The sequence below is a fragment of the Podarcis bocagei genome (assembly GCF_964188305.1).
Source record: "Podarcis bocagei genome assembly, chromosome: W".
Classification (NCBI taxonomy): domain Eukaryota; kingdom Metazoa; phylum Chordata; class Lepidosauria; order Squamata; family Lacertidae; genus Podarcis; species Podarcis bocagei.
The window spans coordinates 5204137-5232107 of NC_138131.1; the positions used below are offsets into that span (position 1 = coordinate 5204137).

The 27971-nt window shown below is 44.5% G+C and overlaps 1 long non-coding RNA gene across 1 annotated transcript; it reads right to left on the reverse strand.

Moving 5' to 3' along the window:
- Window positions 1-48: 48 nt before the first annotated feature.
- LOC308577860 lies at window positions 49-27971 on the reverse strand. Its single transcript, XR_014003727.1, has 4 exons — window positions 27668-27971; window positions 27060-27144; window positions 1062-1189; window positions 49-247 (listed from the first exon to the last, which is right to left on the reverse strand). It is a non-coding gene; the product is annotated as an uncharacterized lncRNA (long non-coding RNA).

Sequence of the window (27971 nt, forward strand, 5' to 3'; positions counted from 1 at the left end):
TTCGTCAGAACTTTGGGCAGAGGCCATAGCAGGAGGCTTGCGAAGAGGGTGGCTGCAGGGAAGAGAAAACATTTGCATGAGAGGAGGCGGGAGCAGGAGGAAGGCCAGCTCCCAGCCAGGACAGGCAGGCCTTACCTAGCATGTTGGCACTGACGTTGTTGCTCTCAGAGTATTTCAGCAGCTCCCGCAGGAAAGCCATCACGAAGCGGAACACATTCTGGTGCAACCACGGCAACTGGCAGATCACCTGCAAGACAGGGAGGGGCAATTTGGAGTTTCAATGCAGAGCTTTGCTAGAGGAGGAGCATGGATCACTAGCACGGTGTACTTTTTATGTTTGCAGGTTTAGACCTGGCATAAAAAAAAGACTTTCTAAAATGGTAACTGGACTAGAACTCTGCTGGGAACTTTGGGGAATAATACAACTGTAGAGCCGGAAGGGACCACGAGGGTTAACTAATCGAACCCCCTGCAATGCCTAAGGTGGGGCTCGAACTCATGACACTGAGATTAAGAGTCTTATGCTGTACCAACTGAGATATCTTGGGGGAAGGGCCATAGCTCTGCTTTTCATGCAGAAAGTCTCAGGTTCCACCCCCAGCATCTCCCAGGAGGGTAAGGAACATCCCTTGTCTGAAATCCTTGAGAGCCACTGCTTGTCAATTTTGACAATACTGAGCTAGATGGCCCAGGGGTCTGATTCAGTATATGGCTGCTTCCTGTGTTGGAAATTGAAGCGAGGTTCACTGAAACAGGTGAGCTATTGTTACAACTCCTTGTCAGAAAGCAAAAAGGCCGCATGTGCGCACCCCACCCCCCTCCACAACCGAGAGGGATGGTTATCAAAGGAGACATCAGCAACCTCTGCAGTTAACAAGGCTTCCGAGACCAGCCTAATCCTCCTGCCAGTGTGCCGGTTTACTGGCTTTCAGGGATGTTTTAGTGGATTTCCTGTTACTCGCTGCAACAGTTGGACTAGATGACTTTGGAAATCCCTTCCGATTCTATGCTTCTGTACACACCACAGACCAGCCAGGAAGAGATGGGGCTCTGGGGCCGACCTGGCGACAGAGGTGGCTGTCATGTGAGCACTCAAGGCAGCGCTGATACAGTTCATAGCAAAGGACTGGTTCTGGCACTGCCTCCAGGGAGATGAGCAGAGCTTCGGCCACCGAGTCGTTACTGCCAGCTATTGACAGCCTGGCAAGGAAAGTGTTCTATCCTGTTACCTGCACCCTGCCTCCTTCCCAGGCTGGTCCAAAGCAAGAAGCTTTGTCCTTGTTGGTTTCTATTTCCCTCACTGAGCAGCAAAATGCTTGTCACAAGACAATTGTTTACATTCCACAGTCAGAGTTACTGTTGGGTTCCCACCGGAATGGGAGACTGGATGTGACGTACACTGGTTTCCTGTTTTTCAGTGTTCTCTCGGTTTCTTTGTGTCGAGAGGAGTTGCTTCTCTGCTCTCACAGAGGCAAGGTGCATGTTTGTATCCTCTCAGCATAGAGTGTAAATAAACTTTAGCATGTCGCACAATATCTCCTCATCCTTTCGTTGTGTGACTACTCTGCTTGGGCTCAATATAAGATGAGCCTGTATCAGCTCCAGATGGGCCGGAGCTGATCAAAATCTCACATTTTTGCTTATGGACTCCAGAAATCGGAATGCCGGCAGAGGAACAGAGGGACAGATTGGCGTTATCTGCTCTGCGCATCAAGAAGATTGATGAGAGGTATGTGATCTTGCTACCGGGAAGCCTGCCAGCTCCTAATTAATGGCTTTAAGGCTGGACTTTCAACTTTTAAGCCGAAGAAGCTTTTTGCTACTGCAGAGGCTCGGCAGAGGCTTGAAACGGAAGTGCTTTGGAATGGAGCTGCAGTAAACACAGACGCAGCTTGATTAATGCAGCAGAGATAGCTAATGCAAGGCTGGCTGATGCTTGTGGGATTCCTAAGCTCAATAGAAAGAATTACGCGGAATGGGTGTTGTACGCAGAGGCTCTTCTGCGAAAAGAGGGTCTGTTTAAAGTTATTACAGACACCCCCCAGCTCCGATGACAGATGAATGGGCAGCTAAGGATTCCAAAGCAAGGGGAACTCTTACATTGCTAGTATCCCCAGGAGAGCTTTGTCTATTGCGTGATAAGACCTCAGCCAGAGAGATTTGGGACACTTTAAGAGACGCTCATTTGAGAACAGAGGCTGGTGCTTCTTTGTTCTACTATGCCAAGCTGCATGATATGGCACTTGCTGAAGGTGCAGATGTGCGTGCTCATCTGATGGAGATGCAGAATCTGAGACATGAGCTGCAACAGAGAGGACTCACCTTTCCAGAGGCTGTGTATTCCTTCATGATACTACATTCTTTGGGTTCAAGTTGGGAGTCCGTTGCCACTCAGATTGCTGTTTTGCCAACTGCTCAGATCACAGTAGAGCATGTTACTGCTGTGATTCAGAATGAAGCTGACCGCCGAGGTGCTAGCTGCATCGGTAAGGGGGAGTCTTCACAGACGTCATCCCAGAATGCAGTAGAACCACCAGATGGCGCCAAAGCTTTGAAGGCAGTGAAATGCTACTCGTGTGGACGTCTGGGCCATATGAAGAGGGAATGCAGATTTCCCAGGGCCAAGACTGAGCAACGCAGCGAAAGCTCATCGCGTGGAAAAGGCAAAGGCAAAGGTCCAGGACAACGCAGCACAAGGCAATGGTCTCACGCTTCACTCCAAAGGTTTCAAAGGTCCAGAAGACGTCTAGATCTTTCTTCATAATTGATTCAGGAGCCACCAGACACATATGCAACGACAAGCGACTGTTCGTGTCTTTTACACCGCAGGAAGGTGCGATTCACCAGGCGGATGACCACACGATCTCCAGTCAAGGCTACGGAACTGTTGTTCTTCACAGTTTGGACTTGTCAATACATGATGTTCTCTACGTTCCAGATGCTGCACACAATCTACTCAGCGTTGCGCAGCTGAATGAACGGAACATTGACGTTTCCTTCAAGAACAAGAAGTGCACCATCACAAAGAAAAACAATTATGTATTGTATGCTGAATATGTTGATCGTTTGTTTGTGTTGTATTATGATGGTGATGTGCAGGATGAAACTTGTCGCATTGCAGGTTCTAACAAGGTTTTGCATGCAGGATGTATTCATGATTTTCACAGGAAATTTGGTCATTTACATTTTGAGGCAGTATCTAAAATGCCTGCCTTGGTTGAAGAAGGGAAAATTGAACAGGGGGAAACTGCCGAAATCATTTAGTGACATGGAAGAAAATTTAGACCTAATTGACATTTGGAGACACCAAAACCCCACCTCTAAACAGTTTACTCATTATTCCGAACCCCATCAGAGCTGGGGTAGAATAGATCAGATCTGGATGACAAGAACACTCTCTTTGAGAGTTAAGAAATGTGAGATTCACCCTAGGACATTATCAGATCATTGTGCTCTAGATATGGAAATAAAAAATGAAGCGAAGGGACAATATAGATGGAGGATGTGCGAGAATCTATTTGATAGTGAAGAGGTGAGGGAAAGAATTAAAGGCACCCTAAAAGAATATTTAGATTTAAACTTGAACAAAGAAACCCCTTTAGATGTAGTCTGGGACGCCAGTAAGGCGGTTCTGAGGGGTCTCTTAATACAACAAAATAATCACAGGAGAAAGGTAAGGGAGCGTAAGAAAGAGGAGATCCTCTCCCAATTGAGAAATTACGAGAAAAAACTAATTAAAAACCCAACAGACGAAGCTGCTAATCGAGCCTCCAAGGTGCTTCAATCTCAATACTCAGCAATATTAAATCAGGAGATAGAGTGGAAAATTAAATTTACAAAGCAAAGGTATTTTGAGTCAGCAAATAAAATGGGGAAGTTACTTGCCTGGCAGCTAAGAAAAAGAAAGAAACAAAATGTGATAAATAAAATAATATTGGAGGATAATATCATAGAAGACCCAGAGGAAATAGAAAATAGGTTTACTCAATTCTTTGAAAAGCTATATAATAATAATAATAATAATAATAATAATAATAATAATAATAATAATAATAATAATAATAATAATAATAATAATAATTTATTATTTGTACCCCGCCCATCTGGCTGGGCCTCCCCAGCCACTCTGGGCGGCTTCCACAGAAACCAAAAAACACTAAAATATCATACATTAAAAGCTTCCCTGAATAGGGCCGCCTTAAGATGTTTTCTGAATGTCAGGTAGTTGTCCATCACCTTGACATCCAATGGGAGGGCATTCCACAGGGCGGGCGCCACCACCGAAAAGGCCCTCTGCCTGGTTCCCTGTAGCTTCGCTTCTCGCAATGAGGGAACCGCCAGAAGGCCCTAGGCGCTGGACCTCAGTGTCCGGGCAGAACGATGGGGGTGGAGACGCTCCTTCAGGTATACTGGGCCGAAGCCGTTTAGGGCTTTAAAGGTCAACACCAACACTTTGAATTGTGCTCGGAAACGTACTGGGAGCCAATGTAGGTCTTTCAAGACCGGTGTTATGTGGTCTCGGCGGCCGCCCCCAGTCACCAGTCTAGCTGCCGCATTCTGGATTAGCTGTAGTTTCCGAGTCACCTTCAAAGGTAGCCCCACGTAGAGCGCATTGCAGTAGTCCAAGCGGGAGATAACTAGAGCATGCACCACTCTGGCCAGACAGTCAGCGGGCAGGTAGGGTCTCAGCCTGCGTACCAGGTGGAGTTGGTAGACAGCTGCCCTGGATACAGAATTGACCTGCGCCTCCATGGACAGCTGTGAGTCCAAAATGACTCCCAGGCTACGCACCTGGTCCTTCAGGGGCACAGTTACCCCATTCAGGACCAGGGAGTCCTCCACACCTGCCCGCCTCCTGTCCCCCAAAAACAGTACTTCTGTCTTGTCAGGATTCAACTTCAATCCATTAGCCGCCATCCATCCTCCAACCGCCTCCAGGCACTCACACAGGACCTTCACCGCCTTCACTGGTTCTGATTTGAAAGAAAGGTAGAGCTGGGTATCATCTGCATATTGATGGACACCCAGTCCAAACCCCCTGATGATCTCTCCCAGCGGCTTCATATAGATGTTAAAAAGCATGGGGGAGAGGACGGAACCCTGAGGCACCCCACAAGTGAGGGCCCAAGGGTCTGAACACTCATCCCCCACCACCACTTTCTGAACACGGCCCAGGAGAAAGGAGCGAAACCACTGTATAACAGTGCCCCCAGCTCCCAACCCCTCTAGACGGTCCAGAAGGATGTTATGGTCGATTGTATCAAAGGCCGCTGAGAGGTCCAGCAGAACTAGGAAACAACTCTCACCTTTGTCCCTAGCTCGCCGGAGATCATCAACCAGTGCGACCAAGGCAGTTTCAGTCCCATGATGAGGCCTGAACCCTGATTGGAAGGGATCCAAATGGTCCGCATCCTCCAGGCGTGCCTGGAGTTGTTCAGCAACCACACGCTCAATCACCTTGCCCAAGAATGGAAGATTTGAGACTGGGCGATAGTTGGCCACACTGGCCGGGTCTAAAGATGATTTTTTAAGAAGCGGTTTAATGACCGCCTCTTTCAGCGGGTCTGGGAATGTTCCCTCACAGAGGGAAGCATTCACCACCCCGCAGAGCCCATCGCCCAGCCCTTCCCGGCTAGCTTTTATAAGCCAGGATGGGCAAGGATCAAGGAGACAGGTGGTTGGTTTCACTCGTCCAAGCAGCCTGTCCACATCCTCGGGGGTAACGGATTGAAATTGATTCCATGCAACTTGACCAGACAGGGCTCCAGCACTCTCCCGCCCCAGCCCTGCTCCCACGGTGGTGTCTAGCTCCTTCCGAATATGAGTGATTTTATCTGCAAAAAATTTTGCAAAATCGTTGCAGGAGATCTTGGGGTCTTTACAAGGCCCCGATGGTAAAGGTGGTTCCGTTAAATTGCGGACCACCTGAAAGAGTCTCCTGCTACTATTTTCTGCAGATGCAATAGAGGCGGTGAAGAAAGTCTTCTTCGCCGTCGCTATCGCCACTTGGTAGGCTCGACGTTGAGCTCTAACCTGTGTCCGGTCAGATTCGGAGTGAGTTTTCTGCCACCGACGCTCTAGCCGTCTCAGCGATTGTTTCATCGCCCTCAGCTCCGAAGAAAACCACGGGGCTGTCCGGGCTCCATGCAATCGGAGAGGGCGCTTCGGAGCCAGACAGTCGATAGCCCTGGTTAACTCCGCATTCCAGCGGGCCACCAGGGAATCAGCTGAAAGGCCATCAACATGGGATAAAGCATCCCCTACCACTCTCTGGAAACCATTTGGATCCATTAAGTGGCGGGGGCGGACCATCCGAATTGGTCCCACCTCCCTGCAGAGGGGAAGGGTCGCGGAGAAGTCCAGTTGCACCAGGAAGTGATCTGACCATGGCACTTCTTTGGTTTCATTTTTACTTAGTGTCAGATCACCCACGTCGCTAGAAGTGAATACCAGGTCTAAGGCATGTCCATGACTATGAGTTGGGCCCAACTTATTCAGGGACAGCCCCATGGAGGCCATGCTTTCCACGAAGTCCCGAGCGGCCCCTTGTAAGGTCATGTCGGCGTGGATGTTAAAATCCCCTAGGACGACCAGGCTAGGTGTCTCCAGGAGAACATCCGCCACGACCTGAAGCAGCTCGGGCAGGGAATCCTTGGTGCAGCGGGGAGGTCGGTACACCAAAAGGAATCCTGTACTGCCCCTATTGCCCAACTTCCAGAACATGCACTCAGAGAACTGGGTCTTCCCAATAGGACGCCTGGTGCAGACTAATGACTTCCTAAAAATCACTGCAACCCCCCCTCCCCGCCCACATGACCTGGGTTGCTGTGCGTAAGAGAAACCTGGTGGGCAAGCGGCAGCAAGGACGGGCCCATCTGTCTCATTCAACCAGGTCTCTGTCACACAAGCCAGGTCAAATCCTCCATCCACAATCAGGTCGTGGATGGCAGTGGTTTTATTCACCATTGACCTGGCATTACACAGCAACACCTTCAGGTTATGTGGGTTTCCCCTGTTGATTCCAGTATCCATCTGGTCAAGGCCAGACCCGGAGGCAGGGATAGTCTTCAAACAACGACTAAACCTGCCTCCTCGGTAATGACATGGTCTGGTCTTATATGAAAAAGGAGGGGAAAACAGTGTAGAGATTAAGAATTATTTGGAACAAAATGAAAAGAAATATATATTAGAGGAGGATAGAATACAATTGAATAAGGAGATCACAGTAAATGAGATTAAGGAGGCCATTAGCAGGATGAAGATCGGGAAAGCCCCCGGGCCGGACGGTCTGTCCGCAAAATACTACAAAACATTAGAAGAACATCTAGTCCCGGTTCTAAAAGACGTGATTAATAACATCTTTCAGGGGGGGGAAGATCCCGGCCTCGTGGAAGGAGGCTTATATAACTTTGATTCCAAAAACAGAGAAAGAAAAAACAGATATAAAAAATTACAGGCCAATCTCTTTGCTTAATAACAATTATAAGATCTTTGCTGATATTATGGCCGGCAGACTTAAGAAGCTCTTAATGAAATATATACACAAAGATCAAGTGGGCTTCCTCCCAAATAGACATCAGAAAGAAAATGTTCGCCATATATTAAACATCATTGAATATCTAGATATGAGAATAGATGTCCCTGCAGCACTAATCTTTATAGATGCCGAAAAGGCCTTCGATAATGTCTCATGGGAATTCTTATTACAATGTTTGGGAAAGGCAGGTATTGAAGGTCCTTACATGAAAGGTATCAGGGCAATATACTCAGAACAACAGGCCAGGCTGATTATAAATGACAATCTGACGAAACCGTTCAAGATCAAGAAGGGCACAAGGCAGGGCTGCCCACTGTCCCCCCTGTTATTTATAATGGTTTTAGAAGTAATTGCAAACAGAATAAGGGAGGCAGTGAATGTGAGGGGGATAAAAATTGGGAAGAAAGAATTTAAGCTTAAGGCCTACGCTGACGACCTGGTTCTGTCCGTGGAGAATCCAGCAGATAGTGCAAGCAGGGTGGTTGAACTTTTGGAGGATTTTGGTAGGCTGTCCGGTTTCAGATTAAACAGGAAGAAAACAAAAATCCTAACAAAGAACATGAATGAACAGGAGAAAATTCAACTGGAAGAAAAGATTGGTATTAAAACTGTGAACAAAGTAAAATATCTGGGAATCTGGCTCTCACCTAAAAATATAAACCTGGTTGAAGACAATTATAGTAAGGTGTGGCAGGACATTAAAAAGGATTTAGATACCTGGCATAGATTAAAACTCTCATGGACAGGGAGGATGTCTGCTATCAAGATGTGCATCCTCCCGAGACTATTATTTCTTTTTCAAAATATTCCGATAATTAAAGGCACCTCCCTCCTTAAGAACTGGCAAAAAACCCTGACCAAGTTTATTTGGCAGGGGAAGAGAGCCAGAGTAAAGTTTAAATACCTAACAGACTTAAGAGAAAGGTGCGGATTCGCAGTCCCGAATATTAGGCTATACTATGAAGCAGCCTGTATATGTTGGATAAAGGAGTGGGCCACCCTCAGAAATACAGATCTCTTGGATTTGGAGGGTTTTAATATTAGATTCGGGTGGCATGCCTACCTATGGCAAGAGAAAGGGGAGGTTCACAGAGGATTTTCTAATCATATAATCAGAGGCCCATTATTGGAAGTGTGGAAGAGGTATAAAAAACTGATTGAGAAAGGCATCCCCTGGTGGCTCTCTCCAATCAATATTATTAAAATAAAAAAAATAAATATGACGGACGAAAGATGCACGTATGAGGATCTTTTAGAAAAGACAGAAATAGGATGGAGGGTGAAGCCCTATGAGGAGCTGAAAGACAAAATAAAAGAATGGTTCCACTTTCACCAGATTAACGCTTTATGGGGTGAGCATAAGAGATTGGGTATGAATGAAAAAAAATCGAGGTTTCAGGTCGAAATTCTGGAAAGTAATGATAAACTCCTCTCAAAAATGTATAAACAATTATTGGAATGGGACACCAAAGAAGATCGGGTGAAGGGGGCTATGGTAAAATGGGAGAAAGACCTCGGTCATAATATAGATTATAGCAAATGGCAGACACTCTGGACGAAAGGTGTAAAATTTACAGCTTGCATAGCCCTGCGGGAAAATTTAGAGAAAATGGTGTACCGTTGGTACTTGACCCCAGCAAAGCTAGGAAAAATGTATAAAACTGTTGATAACATCTGCTGGAGATGTAGAGACAAGGTTGGGACCTTCTTCCACATTTGGTGGACCTGTGATGTAATAAAAGAATTCTGGAAGCAAATTCATGACGAAATGAAAATTTTTTTGAAGTATAACCTCCCTAAAACCCCCGAGCTGTTTCTCTTAGGGCTGATTGGTAAAGAAATAAAGAAAATAGACCAAACATTTTTCCAATATGCCATGGCTGCGGCGAGGATCCAAATAGCACAAAAATGGAAAACCTCTGACTTACCTACGGTGGGAGAGTGGCAATTGAGGCTATATCAGTATATTGAACTAGCGAGATTAACACAAAAAATAAGACAAAACAACATAAGTAAATATAAAGACGAATGGAATAAATTTTTAATTTATTTTGAAAATACCCAGGGAATAAATAATTTATCAGTAGACGATAGTTAAAATCATCGATGTATAATTGCTTTATTAATACTGCAGAAGTAATATAAGAATAGGTAACTCCAAGATCGAGTTGGACGGAAGTTCTGTTACTTGTAATTGTATATGCGTCTTTTGTTTCTTCTCTTTTTCGCTTCTCTTCTCCTTCTTCCTTTCTTTCTTATTTTTTCTACTTTTTTTCCTTTTGATGGACTTTTTTTCTGTATGTATATATTTGTAACATAATGTAAACTGTGTATTTTTCTTAAATAAAATTTTAAAAAAAAAATAAAAAAAAATGCCTGCCTTGGTTGAAGGTATGACTATTAAACCCTGCATGTACCACATTAAGTGTAAGGCATGTGCAGCAAACAAGGTGAAAATGGCTGCAAAAGGTAAGGTGTCTAGTAGACAAGCTACAGAACCATACCAGGTAGTGCATGCTGATTTGGTTGGTCCACTATCGCCCTCTTTGGGTGGAAACAGGTACTTCATGGTTCTCATTGATTCCAGGTATATTTATGTGTACAATCTCAAGCAGAAATCAGAGGCATTTCCTAGGTTCAAGGAATTCTGTGTTTGGTTGGGAAATGTGCATGGTAAGAAGATAAAAACTCTTTTCACTGATCACGGGGGGAAATTCACTTCTCAGCAGTTTGAAGCTTTTCTGACTGAGAAATGGAATACACAAGATGAAACAGTTAAATCAGCTATGATTAAGTGGGCACAGGATATTGGTCATAATATTATGTTTGCTGACTGGGAACAGTTGTGGACCACCGGTTTAAAATTTACGGCATGTAATGCCTTAAAAGAAAATATTATGAAAATGATCTATAGGTGGTACATGACCCCAGTCAAGCTAGCAAAAATCTATCATTTGCCTGACAATAAGTGTTGGAAGTGTAAAGAAACTGAAGGTACTTTCTATCACCTTTGGTGGACGTGCCCGAAGATTAAGGTTTTCTGGGAAATGATATATAATGAAATGAAAAAGGTACTTAAATGTACTTTCCCTAAGAAACCAGAGGCCTTCCTCTTGGGCATTGTCGGTCAATTGGTGTTAAAGAAAGACAGAACTTTTTTTATGTATGCTACTACAGCAGCAAGAATACTCATCGCAAAGCATTGGAAGACTCAAGATCTACCCACCTTGGAAGAATGGCAGATGAAGGTGATAGACTATATGGCACTGGCTGAAATGACCGGCAGAATCCGTGACCAGGGGAAAGAGACGGCGGATGAAGATTGGAAAAAATTTAAAATTTATCTTAAGAAATATTATAAAATTGATGAATGCTAAAATGTTGAGGTTTTAGAAAAAAAGGAGATTACAGCGGCAAAAGATTAAGTAAAAGAAAAGAATAAATAAGGGACAAATTTGATAAAAATAAGTTTAGGATTTGCTGAAATAATTTTAGAAATTGGGATGTAGAAAGGGGAGGTTTGGGGGAGTCGGAGAAGTGGGGTTTATGAAAAAAGGATACGAAATTATACATGTTTGTTTGTTTCTTTATTTGTTTGTATTGTCTATAAAAAATTTTGTAAAACCAAAAAAAAGAGAAAGGAATTCAGCACAATTTGTCTAGTCCTCGCTCGCCATGGCAGAACGGACTTTGTGAGAGGGCAAATCAGACATTGCTTCAAGGTCTGAAAACCATGCTGCATGATGCCAATCTTCCAGAGAGTTATTGGGCCGAATCTCTCTCCTGTTTTGTTTACAGTTATAAGGACTCTCCTCCCTGAAAGAGAGGGGAGTGGTTGTGGGCGGGAGCCCGAGCGCCGCCCAGCAGGGGGCGTTGCCCCCTGCCTCCAGCTCACCTGGCTGGCGCTCACGCCCCCCGGTGGCCACCCAACCAGGTGCCACGGAGGGGGCGTGTTCAGCAGCCTTTTGCTGCAGCGCCATCATTCCTCATCGTCGTCCCTGGCATCATTCCTCATCGTCGTCCCGCCGCGAGTCAATCGTCCAGTTCATCGTCATCTCGTCCGTCTGCCCAGCAGTGACGACCACGTGGATCTAACTTCGAATAGGACCTTTAGCAGAGAAGTTTTGCCTTACCTTTTCTATTTTCTGCTGCTTTTCCCTTTACGATTGTTTTATTTGTGAGGTATAGGGGCTGACAAGAAGGCTTAGGCGTCCTAAGCACCCTGTTGCTCTTTAACTTATTTCAACACAGAGCACAACTCAAGCCAACATGCAAATGACCAGCCTATCCTCACATCACCCCCCATCTCTGCCTTAGATTTTCGAAACTTTCCCGTAGTTTCCCGCTCCCGGCTGCACCGCTGCTACACCCTGCGCTTTGAAGCAGCCCGACCTTTTGAGCGCCACTGTGTGGGCAGGCGGAGTGTGTGTGTTAATTTACCCACTCTGTGTGTCCCCTTACACATCCTACTTTCCTTATACTTAATTTGAACCTAAATTCTCGATTGGGTGTTTTCGCCCTGCCTCCCCATCCGGCGTTTGTTCTAACTATTTTGGACTCCTTAACGCTCCTCCGACAAAAAATCGGACACTCTGCGTGTGTGTCTCTTCAGCATCGCTGCGCTGCTTGGGGGAGGAATCTGGGAGCTTCCTGTGTGTCTGCGGGTGTTCTTGTCATAGCTGCACTGTTGAGGGAGAATTTGGGTGCAAATGTTTACTTTATTTATTGTTTAGCGGGTTTCCTTTACTTAATTGGGGTGTCTGAGCGATTGCAGAAGCCTCTCTTAAAAGCTGCTTCCCCCAGCACTTCTCCTTGGTTCACCACTGTGTATGTGCTGAGAGCATATGCCTGAAAGATCGACCGTTCGACTTTAAGTCTGCTGCTGGGTGTGTTCTGAGTCTGTGTGTGGGTATTGCCCGCGTGGTCAGTGTGTTTCTCCAGCAATTTTTCCCTTCCCCAGTTTAGCATTCTGGCTGCATTTGTCTCTTTAAACTGCGGTTTCTCTGCTAAGGGGCTCTCATTAAGCAGCTGATTTTACAACTGTTTGTGCATTGGTTTGGGGGTGCCCGTGGTGTCTGCGGGATCGCTACTGCTTGTGGTTCATTGAGATTTTGTTTAAATTGTTGGCAGGGTGCATTTAAAACCACTGTATTTGCTGCGTAAGTCCGTGGCCCTTTTACAGCGGATTGGTTCCCTGCTTGCTCTCCCAGCCCCATACCGACCTCAAGTCGGCCGCTGTGTGTGTTCTGCTGGTGTGTGCGTGTTTGCTTTTCAGTGCCTGCTCGAAAAGAGGGTCGGATTTAATTCTTTTCCTTTACTTGCCTATGAGTGTATGGACCACGTGGTCAGTGTGTTTCTGAGGCAACTTTTCCTTCCTGCTTTAACAATTTTATGCTGCGTTTGTTCTCCTGGAGCAACGCTTTCTTCCAAACGTTAATTTTAGCAGGGTTGGGGTGCTTCCCTCTTACTGGTTCTTAAATTTGCACTCCTTGGAGCTTCTTTATTTACTGTTTAAATTGCTGGCCTTTGTGCATTTGAACCGCCAGCCTTTCTCTCCCTAATTGGTATCATCTCCTTTTGCTGAGTTTCAATCCCGCCCCCTCGCGTTGGGTAAAAGTTCGAGATTTATTTCCTGGTTTCCAGGGACTCCTTGTGTTGCCATAGAAGCACTGTTAGAAACATAGTAGCTAACGAGCGATAGTTAAGTTCTCCAGCCTTCCCATTTGCAAAGAGGCAGCGTTTCCTGCAGCTGCACGCTATGGGTTATCCTTTGTCCCTTGTGGCTTAGGTGATTGCCGAGCTATTGTTACATTAATCAAAATAAAAAAATTCCTTCCTGTAGCACCTTAAAGACCAACTAAGTTAGTTCTTGGTATAAGCTTTCGTGTGCATGCACACTTCTTCAGATACACTGAAACAGAAGTTGCCAGATCCTTCTATATATAGAGAAGGTGGGGAGGGGTATTACTCAGAAGGGTGGTGGGAATCGGAGATTGGCAGATAGCTGAGATGAGCCTGGTGAGCCTGTTGACGACTCTTAACGACTGTAATAGGTCTTACAGGAAAAGGCAAGGGGTGGGAAGGTGAGAAATGGTTTAGTCATGTATAATGAGATAAGAATCCAATGTCTCTGTTCAGACCAGGTCTCTCCATTGTTTTAAGTTTGGTAATGAGTTGCAATTCAGCAGCTTCTCTTTCCAGTCTATTTCTGAAATTCCTTTGTAGTAAAACAGCTACTTTGAGATCTTGTATAGAATGTCCTGGGAGATTGAAGTGTTCTCCTACTGGTTTCTCTGTTTTGTGATTCTTGATGTCAGATTTATGTCCGTTTATTCTTTGGCGTAAGGTTTGGCCTGTTTGTCCAATATAGAGAGCTGAAGGACACTGTTGGCATTTGATGGCATACACAATGTTAGACGATGAGCAATTAAATAGTCCCGAGATGGTATGTGTGATGTTGTTGGGGCCAGTAATGGTGTTGTCCGGGTGTATGTGGCAGCAAAGTTGGCATCTGGGTTTGTTGCAGGCTCTGGTGCCAGTGTCCGTGTTAAGTCTGGTTGTGGTATTATTGTGGGTTAGGAGTTGTTTAAGATTGGGTGGCTGTCTGTAGGCAATGAAAGGTCTTCCTCCCAGAGCTTGAGAAAGAGAACTGTCATTGTCCAGGAGAGGTTGTAGATCTCTGATGATGCGTTGAACTGTTTTAACTTGGGAGCTGTATGTGATGACTAGTGGTGTTCTGTTATTTTCTTTTTTGGGTCTGTTTTGCAGCAAGTTCTCTCTGGGTATCAGTCTGGCTCTGTTGATCTGTTGTCTAACTTCATCTGCTGGGTATTTTAGTTCTGAAAAGATTTGCTGTAGATCTCTTAGGTGAGAGTCTCTGTCTGTAGAATTGGAACAGATGCGGCTGTAACGTAGTGCCTGGCTATATACAATGGACTGTTTGGTATGTTTGGGATGGTAGCTAGAGGCATGTAGATATGTTTGTCGGTCAGTTGGTTTACGGTATAAGGTGGTGTCTATGCGTCCATCCTGTATTTTTATAGTAGTGTCCAAAAAATGTATTTCTTGCATAGAATTATTCATTGTAAGGTTGATTGTGGGGTGAAAATCATTGAATTTCTGGTGAAAGGTGTCCAGGGTCTGTTGACCATGTGTCCAGATGATAAAAATATCGTCAATGTATCGCAGGTACAAGAGAGGTTTGAGTGGGTAGGAGTTTAGGAAACGTTGTTCTAAATCTGCCATGAAGATGTTGGCATACTGTGGGGCCATGCGGGTGCCCATTGCTGTGCCGCTGATCTGAAGGAACAGGTCATCACCGAATTTGAAGTTGTTGTGGGTAAGGACAAATTGGCAGAGTTTGGTGGCAAGGTCCGCTGTGGTTTTATCTGAAATGGTGTTCCTTATAGCTTGTAAACCATCGTTGTGTGGGATGTTGGTATACAGGGATTCCACGTCCATAGTAGCTAGTATAGTATTGTTGGGAAGGTTATTTAAAGATTGTATTTTCCTCAGAAAATCTGTGGTGTCACGTACATAGCTGGGAGCACTGATGGCATATGGTTTCAGAACAGAGTCCATATAACCGGAGACACCCACTGTAATAGTGCCAATACCTGAAATGATGGGGCGTCCTGGATTTCCTGGTTTGTGTATTTTAGGTAGAAGATAGAAAGTTCCTGGTCGAGGTTCTGTTGGTGTGTTGGTGAGGATCTGTTCTTGGATGTGTGGGGGTAGCTCCTTAACAATCTTGTTCAGTTCTTTCTTGTATACAAGATACATTCTATGTATACAAGATACATTCTATACAAGATCTCAAAGTAGCTGTTTTACTACAAAGGAATTTCAGAAATAGACTGGAAAGAGAAGCTGCTGAATTGCAACTCATTACCAAACTTAAAACAATGGAGAGACCTGGTCTGAACAGAGACATTGGATTCTTATCTCATTATACATGACTAAACCATTTCTCACCTTCCCACCCCTTGCCTTTTCCTGTAAGACCTATTACAGTCGTTAAGAGTCGTCAACAGGCTCATCAGGCTCATCTCAGCTATCTGCCAATCTCCGATTCCCACCACCCTTCTGAGTAATACCCCTCCCCACCTTCTCTATATATAGAAGGATCTGGCAACTTCTGTTTCAGTGTATCTGAAGAAGTGTGCATGCACACGAAAGCTTATACCAAGAACTAACTTAGTTGGTCTTTAAGGTGCTACAGGAAGGAATTTTTTTATTTTGACTATGGCAGACCAACACGGCTACCCATCTGTTATTGTTACATTGTTACACTATCGCTCGGCAGCAGCGCCATTCACAGCTTCCTGCTTGTATATCAAAAGGAATCTTGGCATTGTTCCTGGGAAGCCAGCAATTTATTGCTTCTTTTGTTGATTCATGGGAGGTTTAAGGGCCAGTTTCCTTGCGTTTTACCCTTATTATCGTGGGAGCGGCCTGACTTTCTATTGCTGCTGCTCGCTTTGCTCCAGCGTTGTGCAGCTTGGGGGGCCTGTTGCTATAGCCCCCGCAACTGATACTTGGAAACATTGATAGTGATAGTAGAATATTATCATTTAATATTTTCTCAGTAATTGATTACTTCACAGCGACAGTATAATTGATTTAATTGCATAGTGATAATATAATCTATATAATTTCACAGTGGTCTCTTAGTTGATTGTTTGCCAGCACCTATCAAGCAACAATAGTGATATCAAATTCATCACAATTTTGATTATCCTATAACATTATTAATAATTAAATAATTAGATAATTAGGAATAGTAATTAAATAATTGAAAGTTGGAATCAAATAATAATAACAACAATAATAAAGTAATAATAGCTTTGTTCCTGCAACAATATAAATAAAAGGAGGAAGGAAGCAAATACAATTTATTATATATAAATAGCTTCAACAGTGTAGTTCACTGACATTCAGCTTAATCATTTGCCCCAGTGGCGGTGAGCAATTGATAACAGTAATATTAAAACCAAGTCACAGATACAATTTCGTTGGGGGTTACTTGAACTAATAACAATTGTTTAATATGGGATTCATCTACCTTGCTGTGGACGCTATTGGCTATACAGTAAGTACATATTAACATTACAATCAAGTGATTAATTGATTGCTGATAATAATGTTGATCAATTTAACAACAATAGTAATAATAAAATAAATAAATAATGGAACAAATAATAACAACAACAAAAGTAATAAATAAATAAATATTAATAAATAACAACAATAATAATTAATAAATAACAATAAATGGAAAATAAATAAGAAGTAAAATAACTAAATAATAAATAAATAAATAACAACCCAACGCAATAAATAACAACTACAATTTATTAGTGCACAGCACAGCTCATGGTGCCCTAAAGAAAGCGTGCATCAGAAACAGCACGCAATGTGACTGGAAAGACGACGGGAAATCCATCACGGGGGCAACGTGGAAGGAATAATAACCAAAAGCCCATTTCCCATTTTCTCAAGGCATTTAGGTCATTTATAGATGATTAGGAGCAACGTTTTCCCGATCAAAATCCCAGCCCACCCCCATCCCCTGATGCCATTCCTGATACAATCGCAGAGAGTGGAGCCTATTCTCAGGTTCTTCCAGAGAGCCCTCCTCCTTCTCAGCGGGATGACCTTCCCGGCACCTCAGCAGCACTCTCTGGTGACTCTCAACCGACAAGGGCGTGTGCAAGCACCAGGGCAGAGCCAGTCCGGATTAGGAGATAGTACAAGAATATTTGGCTAGTTTAGATGTATTCAAGTCTCCAGGGCCAGATGAACTGCATCCAAGAGTATTAAAAGAACTGGCAGATGTGATCTCAGAACCACTGGCAGTCATCTTTGAGAATTCCTGGAGAACAGCGAAGTCCCGGCAGACTGGAGGAGGGCAAATGTTGTCCCTATTTTCAAAAAGGGGAAAAGAGAGGACCCAAATAATTACCGCCCAGTCAGTCTGACATCAATAGCAGGGAAGATTCTGGAGCAGATCATTAAGCAAACAGTCTGTGAGCACCTAGAAAGGAATGCTGTGATCACCAATAGTCAGCATGGATTTCTGAAAAATAAGTCATGTCAGACTAACCTGATCTCGTTTTTTGACAGAATTACAAGCCTGGTAGATGAAGGGAACGCAGTGGATGTAGCCTACCTTGATTTCAGCAAGGCATTTGACAAGGTGCCCCATGATATTCTTGTAAAGAAGCTGGTAAAATGAGGTCTTGACTATGCTACCACTCAGTGGATTTGTAACTGGCTGACTGACCGAACCCAAAGGGTGCTCATCAATGGTTCCTCTTCATCCTGGAGAAGAGTGACTAGTGGGGTGCCACAGGGTTCTGTCTTGGGCCCGGTCTTATTCAACATCTTTATCAACGACTTGGATGATGGACTCAAGGGCATCCTGATCAAATTTGCAGATGACACCAAACTGGGAGGGGTGGCTAACACCCCAGAGGACAGGATCACACTTCAAAACGACCTTGACAGATTAGAGAACTGGGCCAAAACAAACAAGATGAATTTTAACAGGGAGAAATGTAAAGTATTGCACTTGGGCAAAAAAAATGAGAGGCACAAATACAAGATGGGTGACACCTGGCTTGAGAGCAGTACATGTGGAAAGGATCTAGGAGTCTTGGTTGACCACAAACTTGACATGAGCCAACAGTGTGACACGGCAGCTAAAAAAGCCAATGCAATTCTGGGCTGCATCAATAGGAGTATAGCATCTAGATCAAGGGAAGTAATAGTGCCACTGTATTCTGCTCTGGTCAGACCACACCTGGAGTACTGTGTCCAGTTCTGGGCACCACAATTCAAGAAGGACACTGACAAACTGGAACGTGTCCAGAGGAGGGCAACCAAATTGGTCAAAGGCCTGGAAACGATGCCTTATGAGGAACGGCTAAGGGAGCTGGGCATGTTTAGCCTGGAGAAGAGGAGGTTAAGGGGTGATATGATAGCCATGTTCAAATATATAAAAGGATGTCACATAGAGGAGGGAGAAAGGTTGTTTTCTGCTGCTCCAGATGGATCCAAACTACAAGAAAGAAGATTCCACCTAAACATTAGGAAGAACTTCCTGACAGTAAGAGCTGTTCGACAGTGGAATTTGCTGCCAAGGAGTGTGGTGGAGTCTCCTTCTTTGGAGGTCTTTAAGCAGAGGCTTGACAACCATATGTCAGGAGTGCTCTGATGGTGTTTCCTGCTTGGCAGGGGGTTGGACTCGATGGCCCTTGTGGTCTCTTCCAACTCTATGATTCTATGATTCTATGATTCTATGATTCTACGTCCCTTTTGGGGAGAAAGGTAATACAACTCTGTTCATTATTGAGTTGTTATGGATTCGAAGCAGCTGGGATAACTCAGTTAGTAGAGCATGAGGCTCTTAATCTCACGGTTGTGGGTTCACGCCCCATATTGGGCAAAAGATTCTTGCCTTGCAGGGGGCTGGACTAGAGGACCCTTTTAAAATACATAAATAATAAACAATTGATCCCAGCTTCATTTACCATCAGGGTTTAGTGGTTTGAATCTGATTTCTTTCCAAGTGTTGTCGGTTTAATCAATACTGAACTAGGCCGGCTGGGCTAAAGTGCCCTCTTGTAATAAAGGCTTAAGTTAAAAGGGAAAGGCACAGGCTGGCGGTTCTAAACAGTGCCTGGCCTGCTTGACCAATTTACACTGTTAAAGTTTAGCGTACAAGGGTTAATGTGCGGGCAATATAATGGCTTCCAAGAGAACCCATCAGGCACAATCTTCTGTTCCTCCTCAAGAACTCCCCAATACAAGGGGGTCCTGTGTGCAAGATGGGTCAGGGTAGCCTCCTGTGCCCTGCAAACCACAGGCCTAGTCAGTGTTTTCTCTGCGTTTGAAACCTTTTACCAACAATTCAGATTACCAAAGTCAGTCAAGGCTGACCTAGAGATCGGGATTACATGTCTGAACTGCTACAATGGAGTATCCTTATGGCAGGAGGCCTTTAACTGGTCCTCAGATTTCCAGATTCAATCAGATGCAGCAGGGTCCCTGGGTTTTGGCTTGTACTTCAGGGGTCGGTGGTGCTCTCAACAATGGCCAGCGGGGTGGCAGAGCAAGGCTATCACGCGGGATTTCACTGTTCTTGAGTTTTTTCCTATAGTAGTGGCAGTGCATATCTGGACGGAGGAGTTCTGGAATCGCCGGGTGTGATTCAGAACTGATAACCAGGCGGTGGTAAACATACTGGCTAGGCAGTCATCTCGTTCTGAGAGGGTGTTGTCCCTGCTATGGTCATGCCTCGCTTCCGGTTGCTAGCGCCTGGAGCTCAACTGTTGCCCGAACCCTTTCCGGAGCACCTGGGGAACCTTGGAGATGCAAAGTGATTAAGGGAGTATTGGCATCTGTCACACCCTCCACCCTCAGATCTTACAAAAAAGCGTGGTGTGACTTCATGGGCTTCAGGTCAGGGATATTGGGGCTTTCGCCTAGCGTGCCACCCACCACGGATGATGTTCTGCAATACCTTTCCCATCAAAACCTTAAAGATACATGTGCCCCCAAAACCTTAAAGATACATGTAGCCGCCATCAGCTTCTTTTCAAAAGCTACATTTGCTCATGACCCGTGTAGCGACTTCTTGATCCGTAGAGCCATTGAGGGTTGGGGCAGGTTACAACCTCCCAGGGCCAAGGGCCGTAAGCCGATTTCTTACGGGTTGTCATCTCAGATACGCATAAAACTCAGGTCAATTTGCTGGTCCAGGTTCGAGGCACGTCTCTTTCCCGCAGCATACGCTATCGCCTTTTTTGGCGCGCTCAGAGTTGGTGAGGTGGTGTTTGAAGTTAGTGCACAAGGTTCAACACGCGGCCTCCTGTGCGAGGACGTGCAGGTGTCCGAAACTACCGTGACAGTGCGTATACATCAGTCCAAGACTGATCAGGCTGGTAAGGGTGTCCTAGTTAAGCTCACGGCGTCGGCACAGCAGGGCCCATGCCCGGTAAAGGACACTAGGCGGGACCTCTACCTCAGACCGCCCGGCCCGGTTCCATTTCTGGTCCACGAAGATGGGTCACCCTTGTTGAGGCACCAATTCACCAGAGTACTTCGCAAGGCTATTCAGGCTTGTGGTCTATCCTCCCAGGAGTACGCTGCGCACTCATTTAGGATTGGCGCCGCAACCACGGCTGCGCACCTGGGGTTACCGGCGAACAGGATCAAAGAAATGGGCCGGTGGAAATCCAATGCTTATAAGTCTTATATTCGCTAGTATGCGACCTGCCGCTTTACCCTACTTACCTGCCTTTTCTTTTCTGTCTTTTACCCCCAGCTATGCTCAGAAGAAGCGTGTGGATTTGCGGCCACAGTATAGTTCATTGGGCCCGTGTACGAGCGGTGAGCTGCGGCCTGGCACCCAGTCTTGGCCTTCCACATGGTGTTCGAGTTTCCTGGTTTTCGAGAAGAGGCATGCGTTGGGAGGAGCTGATGCCATTGCTGTGGGAGAAAGTAGCCAAGTTCGGCCCTCCCGACATCCTTGTGATTCATTTGGGGGAGAATGACCTCGCTAACTGAAGGAGTGTGGACTTGTTGTGGAGCATAAAAAGAGACTGGAATGCATTTGCAGCCTTGTGTCCCAGAACGACGGTGTTCTGGTCCTCCTTCCCGAAAAGAACTGTTTGCGCGGTGCGCAAAGCTGTATGGCCATTGAAAGAACCAGGAAACTCGTAAATCGGGCGGTAGCCCGTTGGGTGCGCTTTATGTATGGCCGAGTCATTTATCATGACCGTATCCGGATCGGCGACCAAGCTTTATACAGGAATGACGGTGTCCACCTATCGGATCTGGGGAACGACATTTGGTTAGCTAGTGTCATCAAAAGCATCTGGGATTGGTTGCAGCTTTGAGGGTATTGGCGGCGAGCCTTTGGCTCGGCTGGCGGTTAGGAATTGGAATAATGTGTTGTGGTGTGTCGAAGTGCTAGGTGTGGCCATCGCCTATGCCTTCAATTTTTAGGGGTATTCCGCTAAAGGAATCTGGCGGTCGTGTATTCTGTCCGATGCCTGCTTGGCGGGAGGCCATGGCACGAACCTCGGTGACAGCAGGGGTGAGCCTATAGTTGGATTAGCATCAACAGGCTCCACCTACTGGTGAATAAACCCACTTGTTTCGATCCAATGCCTAAGCCAATACCTTTTTCATTGCTGTAATCAATAAAGTTGTGGCCTTTTCTAGCCCATCAACCTTATATCACGTGTCCTTGTGTCTTCATTTCACTTCGCGGGGGTCGGGTCCTCGAACCACAATCGGAGATTATCATCATCGATTGGTTGTACCCCCTATAAGAAGATGTTTAGCAAGAAGCCATACATCAAACACATGAGAATTTTTGGTTCTGACATGTGGGTTCACACACCACAAAGCTCCAAGTTAGGCAAGCGTGGATTGCATGGTATCTTTCTAGGGTTCTTACAGAATAATGATGACTGACTCTAAGACAATTAGGCTCACAAGAAGTGTTGAGTACAATGCCAAGTGGGGCGAGAATGTGGGAATTTTCCAATGTTATCCTGATGATAGTGATGAGACTGAGGATAGGCAGCAACAGCCACAGCTGCCGCAACAACCCACACCCACTGATCAAGATCCTGATCCTGAGTCTGAGACTGAATCAGATGATTCAGAGGATTTCAAGAGTGTGAAAGCCTCTATGCGACCCTCTGAAGGCTCTGATTGAGAAATGGAGGAACCATTGTTCACTATAGGCCACTTTTCTCCTAAGAAGGAAGAGGAGAGTGTTGAAGACCTACAGCTAATTCGCAGGTCACAAAGAGCCACTAAAGGCAGACCTCCAAAGAGATTTGCTGATGAATTTGCTAAAACGGCAGTAGCAGCTGTCAAAAGCTCCAAGAAGGTATTTGAACCTTCAAGTTTCCAAGAAATCCAGGTTTTGGATTCAAAGGATGCTGAGCCATGGTTAAATGCCATGAAGGCTGAGCTTGATTCCTTAGAGAGGAACAAAACATGGGAGCTAGTTCCAGTAGTTCCAGGAATGAAACTGCTTGGAAGCAAATGGGTCTTCAAAGCGAAGACAGAACAAAATGGCAAGATAGTCAGACACAGAGCCAGATTGGTAGCCAGAGGTTTTTCACAGGTACCAGGAGAAGACTATCACGAGACCTACTCACTCACCGTGAGGTATGAGAGCATTAGGCTTATGCTCAAGCTTGCTGCAGAGGAGAATCTACACATTTCTCACCACGACGTGAATACAGCATTTTTGTACGGATCTCTAGGTGAATCACTTTATATGCTTCCACCTGATGGCGTACAGGTAAAACAGGGATTTGTTTGTTCTCTGAAAAAATCCCTTTATGGTCTCAAACAGAGTGCACGGTGCTGGCACACAAAATTCACTGAAGTATTGTTTTCTCTAGGTTTTCAGCAAGGGAAAGCTGATCCTTGTGTATTTGTCAAAGAGGAGGGGCAAAAGAAGCTGTATTGCTTGTTTTATGTTGATGATATTTTGTTCTTTTGGAAGGATGTCACAATGTACAATAACGCCCTAGCTCAACTGAAAGAGCATTTTGACATGAAAGATCTTGGTGAGGTAAACAACTACCTATCTCTGGAAATAGAGAGAGATCAAGATGGTAACATTCTAGTACACCAGTCACGGAAAATTGCTGATGTGTTAAGCAAACTAAACCTGATGGATGCTAACCCTGTAGACACACCGATGACAACAGGTTATCAGGTAGACGACACTGAAGGAGCATTTTCTGACACTACACTGTACAGAAGTGTGCTAGGTAAGCTAAACTTCATTGCCAGATGTTCAAGACCAGACATTGCTGTTAGCTGTAATTTGCTAAGCAGACAAGTCAACAATCCTACTGTTAAGGATTGGAAAGCTCTGAAACGCATAGCTCGCTATTTGAAAGGCACTATGCATTACAGGCTGAGATTTAACAATCAGAAGTCTGGTGGTCTTGAAATATTTGCAGATGCAAGTTTTGGAAGTGACACTACAGACAGGAAAAGTATGTCTGGAGTTTGCTACATGTACAATCAGGGTCTATTTGATTGGTCGTGCAAGAAGCAAACAACAGTTAGCTTAAGTACTTGTGAAGCTGAACTGAATGCACTGTCTTATTCACTTAAGGATTGTGAATGGTTGTTACAATTGTGCAAAGACATGAAAATTCCTGTCAAATGTCCAATCCAGGTTTACCAGGACAACAAAGCATGTTTGGCTTTGCTGAATTCTGAAGATTGTAAGCAAAGCACGAAGCATTTGCAATTGAAACTGCAACATGCTAGGGAATGTGTTCAGAAGGGACTCGTAACGGTGTCCTATATGCCAGGTACTGAAATTCCTGCTGATGTATTGTCCAAGATTGTATCAAGGGATCAACACTGTACCTATGTGCAGAAGTTGGGTTTGTACTGATATTGTACAAACATGCTGCCCAGTGATGTTCACAGAAAGGGGGAGGCTGTTGGTTTCTATTTCCCTCACTGAGCAGCAAAATGCTTGTCACAAGACAATTGTTTACATTCCACAGTCAGAGTTACTGTTGGGTTCCCACCGGAATGGGAGACTGGATGTGACGTACACTGGTTTCCTGTTTTTCAGTGTTCTCTCGGTTTCTTTGTGTCGAGAGGAGTTGCTTCTCTGCTCTCACAGAGGCAAGGTGCATGTTTGTATCCTCTCAGCATAGAGTGTAAATAAACTTTAGCATGTAGCACAATATCTCCTCATCCTTTCGTTGTGTGACTACTCTGCTTGGGCTCAATATAAGATGAGCCTGTATCAGCTCCAGATGGGCTGGAGCTGATCAAAATCTCACAGTCCTTATACATCTGGGCCCACCTTGCAAGTTCCCCCTTTTTGCGTAAGGTGGACCTTGAACCCACAGCCCTGAGATTAAGAGTGTCACGCTCTACCAACTGAGCCATCCCAATGTAATTATCCCACACCTCCCCTCTTGACGAAGCTGCCTGCAAAGCTGATCTGCCGAGGAAATGTCCTTCTGCAGGCATGGTTTCAATCCAAACAACAAATACTAGTGGTCAACTCCAAAAGTGCGGTCAACAAATCCTGCTTGCCAAAGAACAATTGAACGCACCCTTGAAGCTCCTTTGCAGCCATGTCTTTACCTTGACACCACGCATGATGCTAGATGTGGGGCCTGCGGGCCTGTCAAGATTCCCCACCTCTGATTAACTTTGGAAAATTCGACAAATACGGTAACAGAAGTTTTGAATGAAATAGAGCAGTTTGGCCAATTGGCGGGATTTATTTTGAATAAGAAAAAGACAAAAATGATTAGTAAAAATATGGATCGAGAAACTATCAACAAAGTGCAGCAACAACTAGAAATAGAAGTGGTAAAGAAAGTTAAATATTTAGGAGTTTGGTTAACCCCCAGAAGTATTGATTTGTATCAGAACAACTACATACCAACCTGGAGTAAGGTAAAAAAAAGACTTAGAGGTGTGGGGAAGAATGAAATTCTCATTTTGGGGAAGAATTGCAATAATAAAAATGAATGTGCTACCGAAGATGCTATTTCTATTTCAAACTGTTCCAGTAATCAGGGGGGCAGCTATCTTTAAAAATTGGCAAAGAGAAATTTCAAGGTTTATATGGCAGGGTAAGAAGCCGAGAATAAAGTTTAAGCTACTGACTGATGCGAAAGAAAGAGGAGGCTTCGCCCTGCCAGACTTGAAATTATATTATGAAGCATCTTGCCTCTGCTGGTTGAAGGAATGGATGAAATTAGAAAACACCAATTTGCTAGATTTAGAAGGTTTTGATAATAGATTTGGGTGGCATGCTTATTTATGGTATGATAAAAAGCGAGTACATAAAGGTTTCGAAATCCACATCATAAGAAGGTCTTTGATAGAAGTTTGGGAAAGGTATAAAAATATGTTGGAAGTAAAAGCTCCATATTGGTTGTCACCACTAGAGGCGTTGAGTGTGAAAAAAATCAATATGAAAGGGGGATGGGTAACATATCAGAACCTAATAACAAAAACAGAAGGTAAATGGAGGCTGAAGTCGTTTGAGGTAGTTAAGGAATATCCTAATGATTGGCTGCATTATTTTCAAATCAATGAAATGTTTAAAAAAGATCTGACATTAATAGGCTTTGATGATAAAGAGTCGAAATTTCAGAAAGAAATACCATATTTTTTGCACCATAACACTCACTTTTTTCCTCCTAAAAAGTAAGGGAAAATGTCTGTGCGTGTTATGGAGGGAATGCCTACGGGTGGCATGCCTACGGATTTTCCTCCTCTAAAAACTATGTGCGTGTTATGGTCGGGTGCGTGTTATAGAGCAAAAAATACGGTAATAAATAATGATTTTAAAGTTGTGGCCAAAATGTATAAGATATTATTAGAATGGCATACAAAGGATGAAGAGGTAAAATCGGTTATGATTGACTGGGCCAAAGATTTTGGATATAATATACAGATGGAGGATTGGGAGAAATTATGGAAAGAAGGTTTAAGATTCACCGCATGCACAACAATAAAAGAAAATGTGATGAAAATGATGTATCGATGGTATGTAACACCAGTGAAGTTAGCAAGGATGTACAAAGGATGTAACAAATGTTGGAAATGTAAAGAAAAAGAGGGTACATTCTATCATATGTGGTGGGAATGTAAGAAAGTAAGAAGCTTTTGGGAAATGATATATAATGAATTGAAGAAAATGTTTAAATACACTTTTGTTAAGAAACCAGAAACGTTCTTACTTGGTATTACAGGGAGCGAGATAAATAAGAGAGAAAGGAAGTTATTTTTATATGCAGTGACTGCAGCAAGAATATTGATGGCACAGAAATGGAAGCAAGAGGAGCTACCTACACTAGACGAATGGAGAATGAAGATGACTGACTACGCAGAACTTGATAGATTGACGGGAAGGATCCGAAATCGACGAGATCAGAGATTTATAGAAGATTGGGAAAAGTTTACAGAGTATATGCATAAATTAAGTGATAATCAAATAACGCTTGTAAGTTTTAACGAAGCTCTGTAAGAAGAAATGTCAGAATGTGAGCAAAATAAGACTTAATTTATAAAAATAATGGAAGTAAGGTTTCAGAAATGTGTAAGAAATTAAGAAAGGGAAGGAGTATCAGTCAAGTTGAGGGAAGTCAAAAAGAGAACGGATATAAAAAAAGATGTATGAATTGTATAAATTTTGTATTGGAAAAATTGAATAAAAATAATATTTTTTTAAAAAAAAAAATTATTCCCCACCTCTGCTCTATCTAGCCAGGCTGATGTTTTCAAATGGGGGTTAAAGCTGTTAAGCTGTTTGGATGCATGACTGGACTTGACTGTGGCATTTCATTTTGCTGCGTCCCAGAGCCTTAAGGATGGGGTGGCCTAGGAACCTAAGCCACCAGGTATATAAAAGTGAGGTCCACTCCAGCCAAAAGCGAAAGAAAACCACCAAGCAGCCCTGCTCCCCAACAATGTCCCCCAAAGAGGATACGGATCGTCTCGGGAATGCTGGTGTCCAGGCACTCAATTATCTCCTGCAGCTCGTCCTGCGTCCCCGGGGTCTGGAAGAGGTCCTCCTGAAGCAGAGTATCACCCATGCATTAGGAAGGGATGAGGTGCATCCTGGATAGCATGAAGAACAATCCAGCCCTGGGGTGCATAATGTAAGGTTGAGGAATGCAACAATGGAGAGAAGCCCATCACCAAGAGAGCTGGCACAAGGGCTGAGAATTTTATCCCGCCTGCTTTCCACAGTAGCATTCCTACTACCCTTCTCATGATTTGGGGCAATGGGAGAGTGAAATCATTCCCTGCTTCTTCTAGTGGCGAGTCTCAGACAGCCGCTTTGCTAGGGATAGACAGATAATGGTTGTGAACACTTGGGTTTTTCTGAGCCGCTCTAAGGAATACCATATGCTGGATGTCCCACCCACTGCCGCTCCACCAAGGTGCCACTATACTCACAGCAGGAGTTTGTAAGAGCGAGTCGGTAGCTAAGATATAAATCAATTGTGACGTTTGGAACCTGCACACCCCAAAACTGGTACTGGATTCCAGCCAACACCCATCCTTTCAATGGTACAGTCCCCCTCAGCTCACCTGGTGGCAGGCATTCTTGAAGAGGTGGTCCACCAAAAACCAGATCTCCTTGGCCGCTCAGTGGAGTCATCACCATCCTGGGGTACTATATCCAGAAACTGCTTCTCCTGGAGGTCCAATGACAAGGGGGACTGGCATGAGAGCCTGACAGAATGTGTGCCTGTATGCATTCTTTCCTTGCTCCAGCTGGGTGGACAAGTCTTGCCCTCTGAGGCCACAGCTAGGGCTGGGCGATAGCTGGCTTTCAACACTGTGATATATCACTAGCTAAACATTGCAATACACCAATATATCACAATGTCTG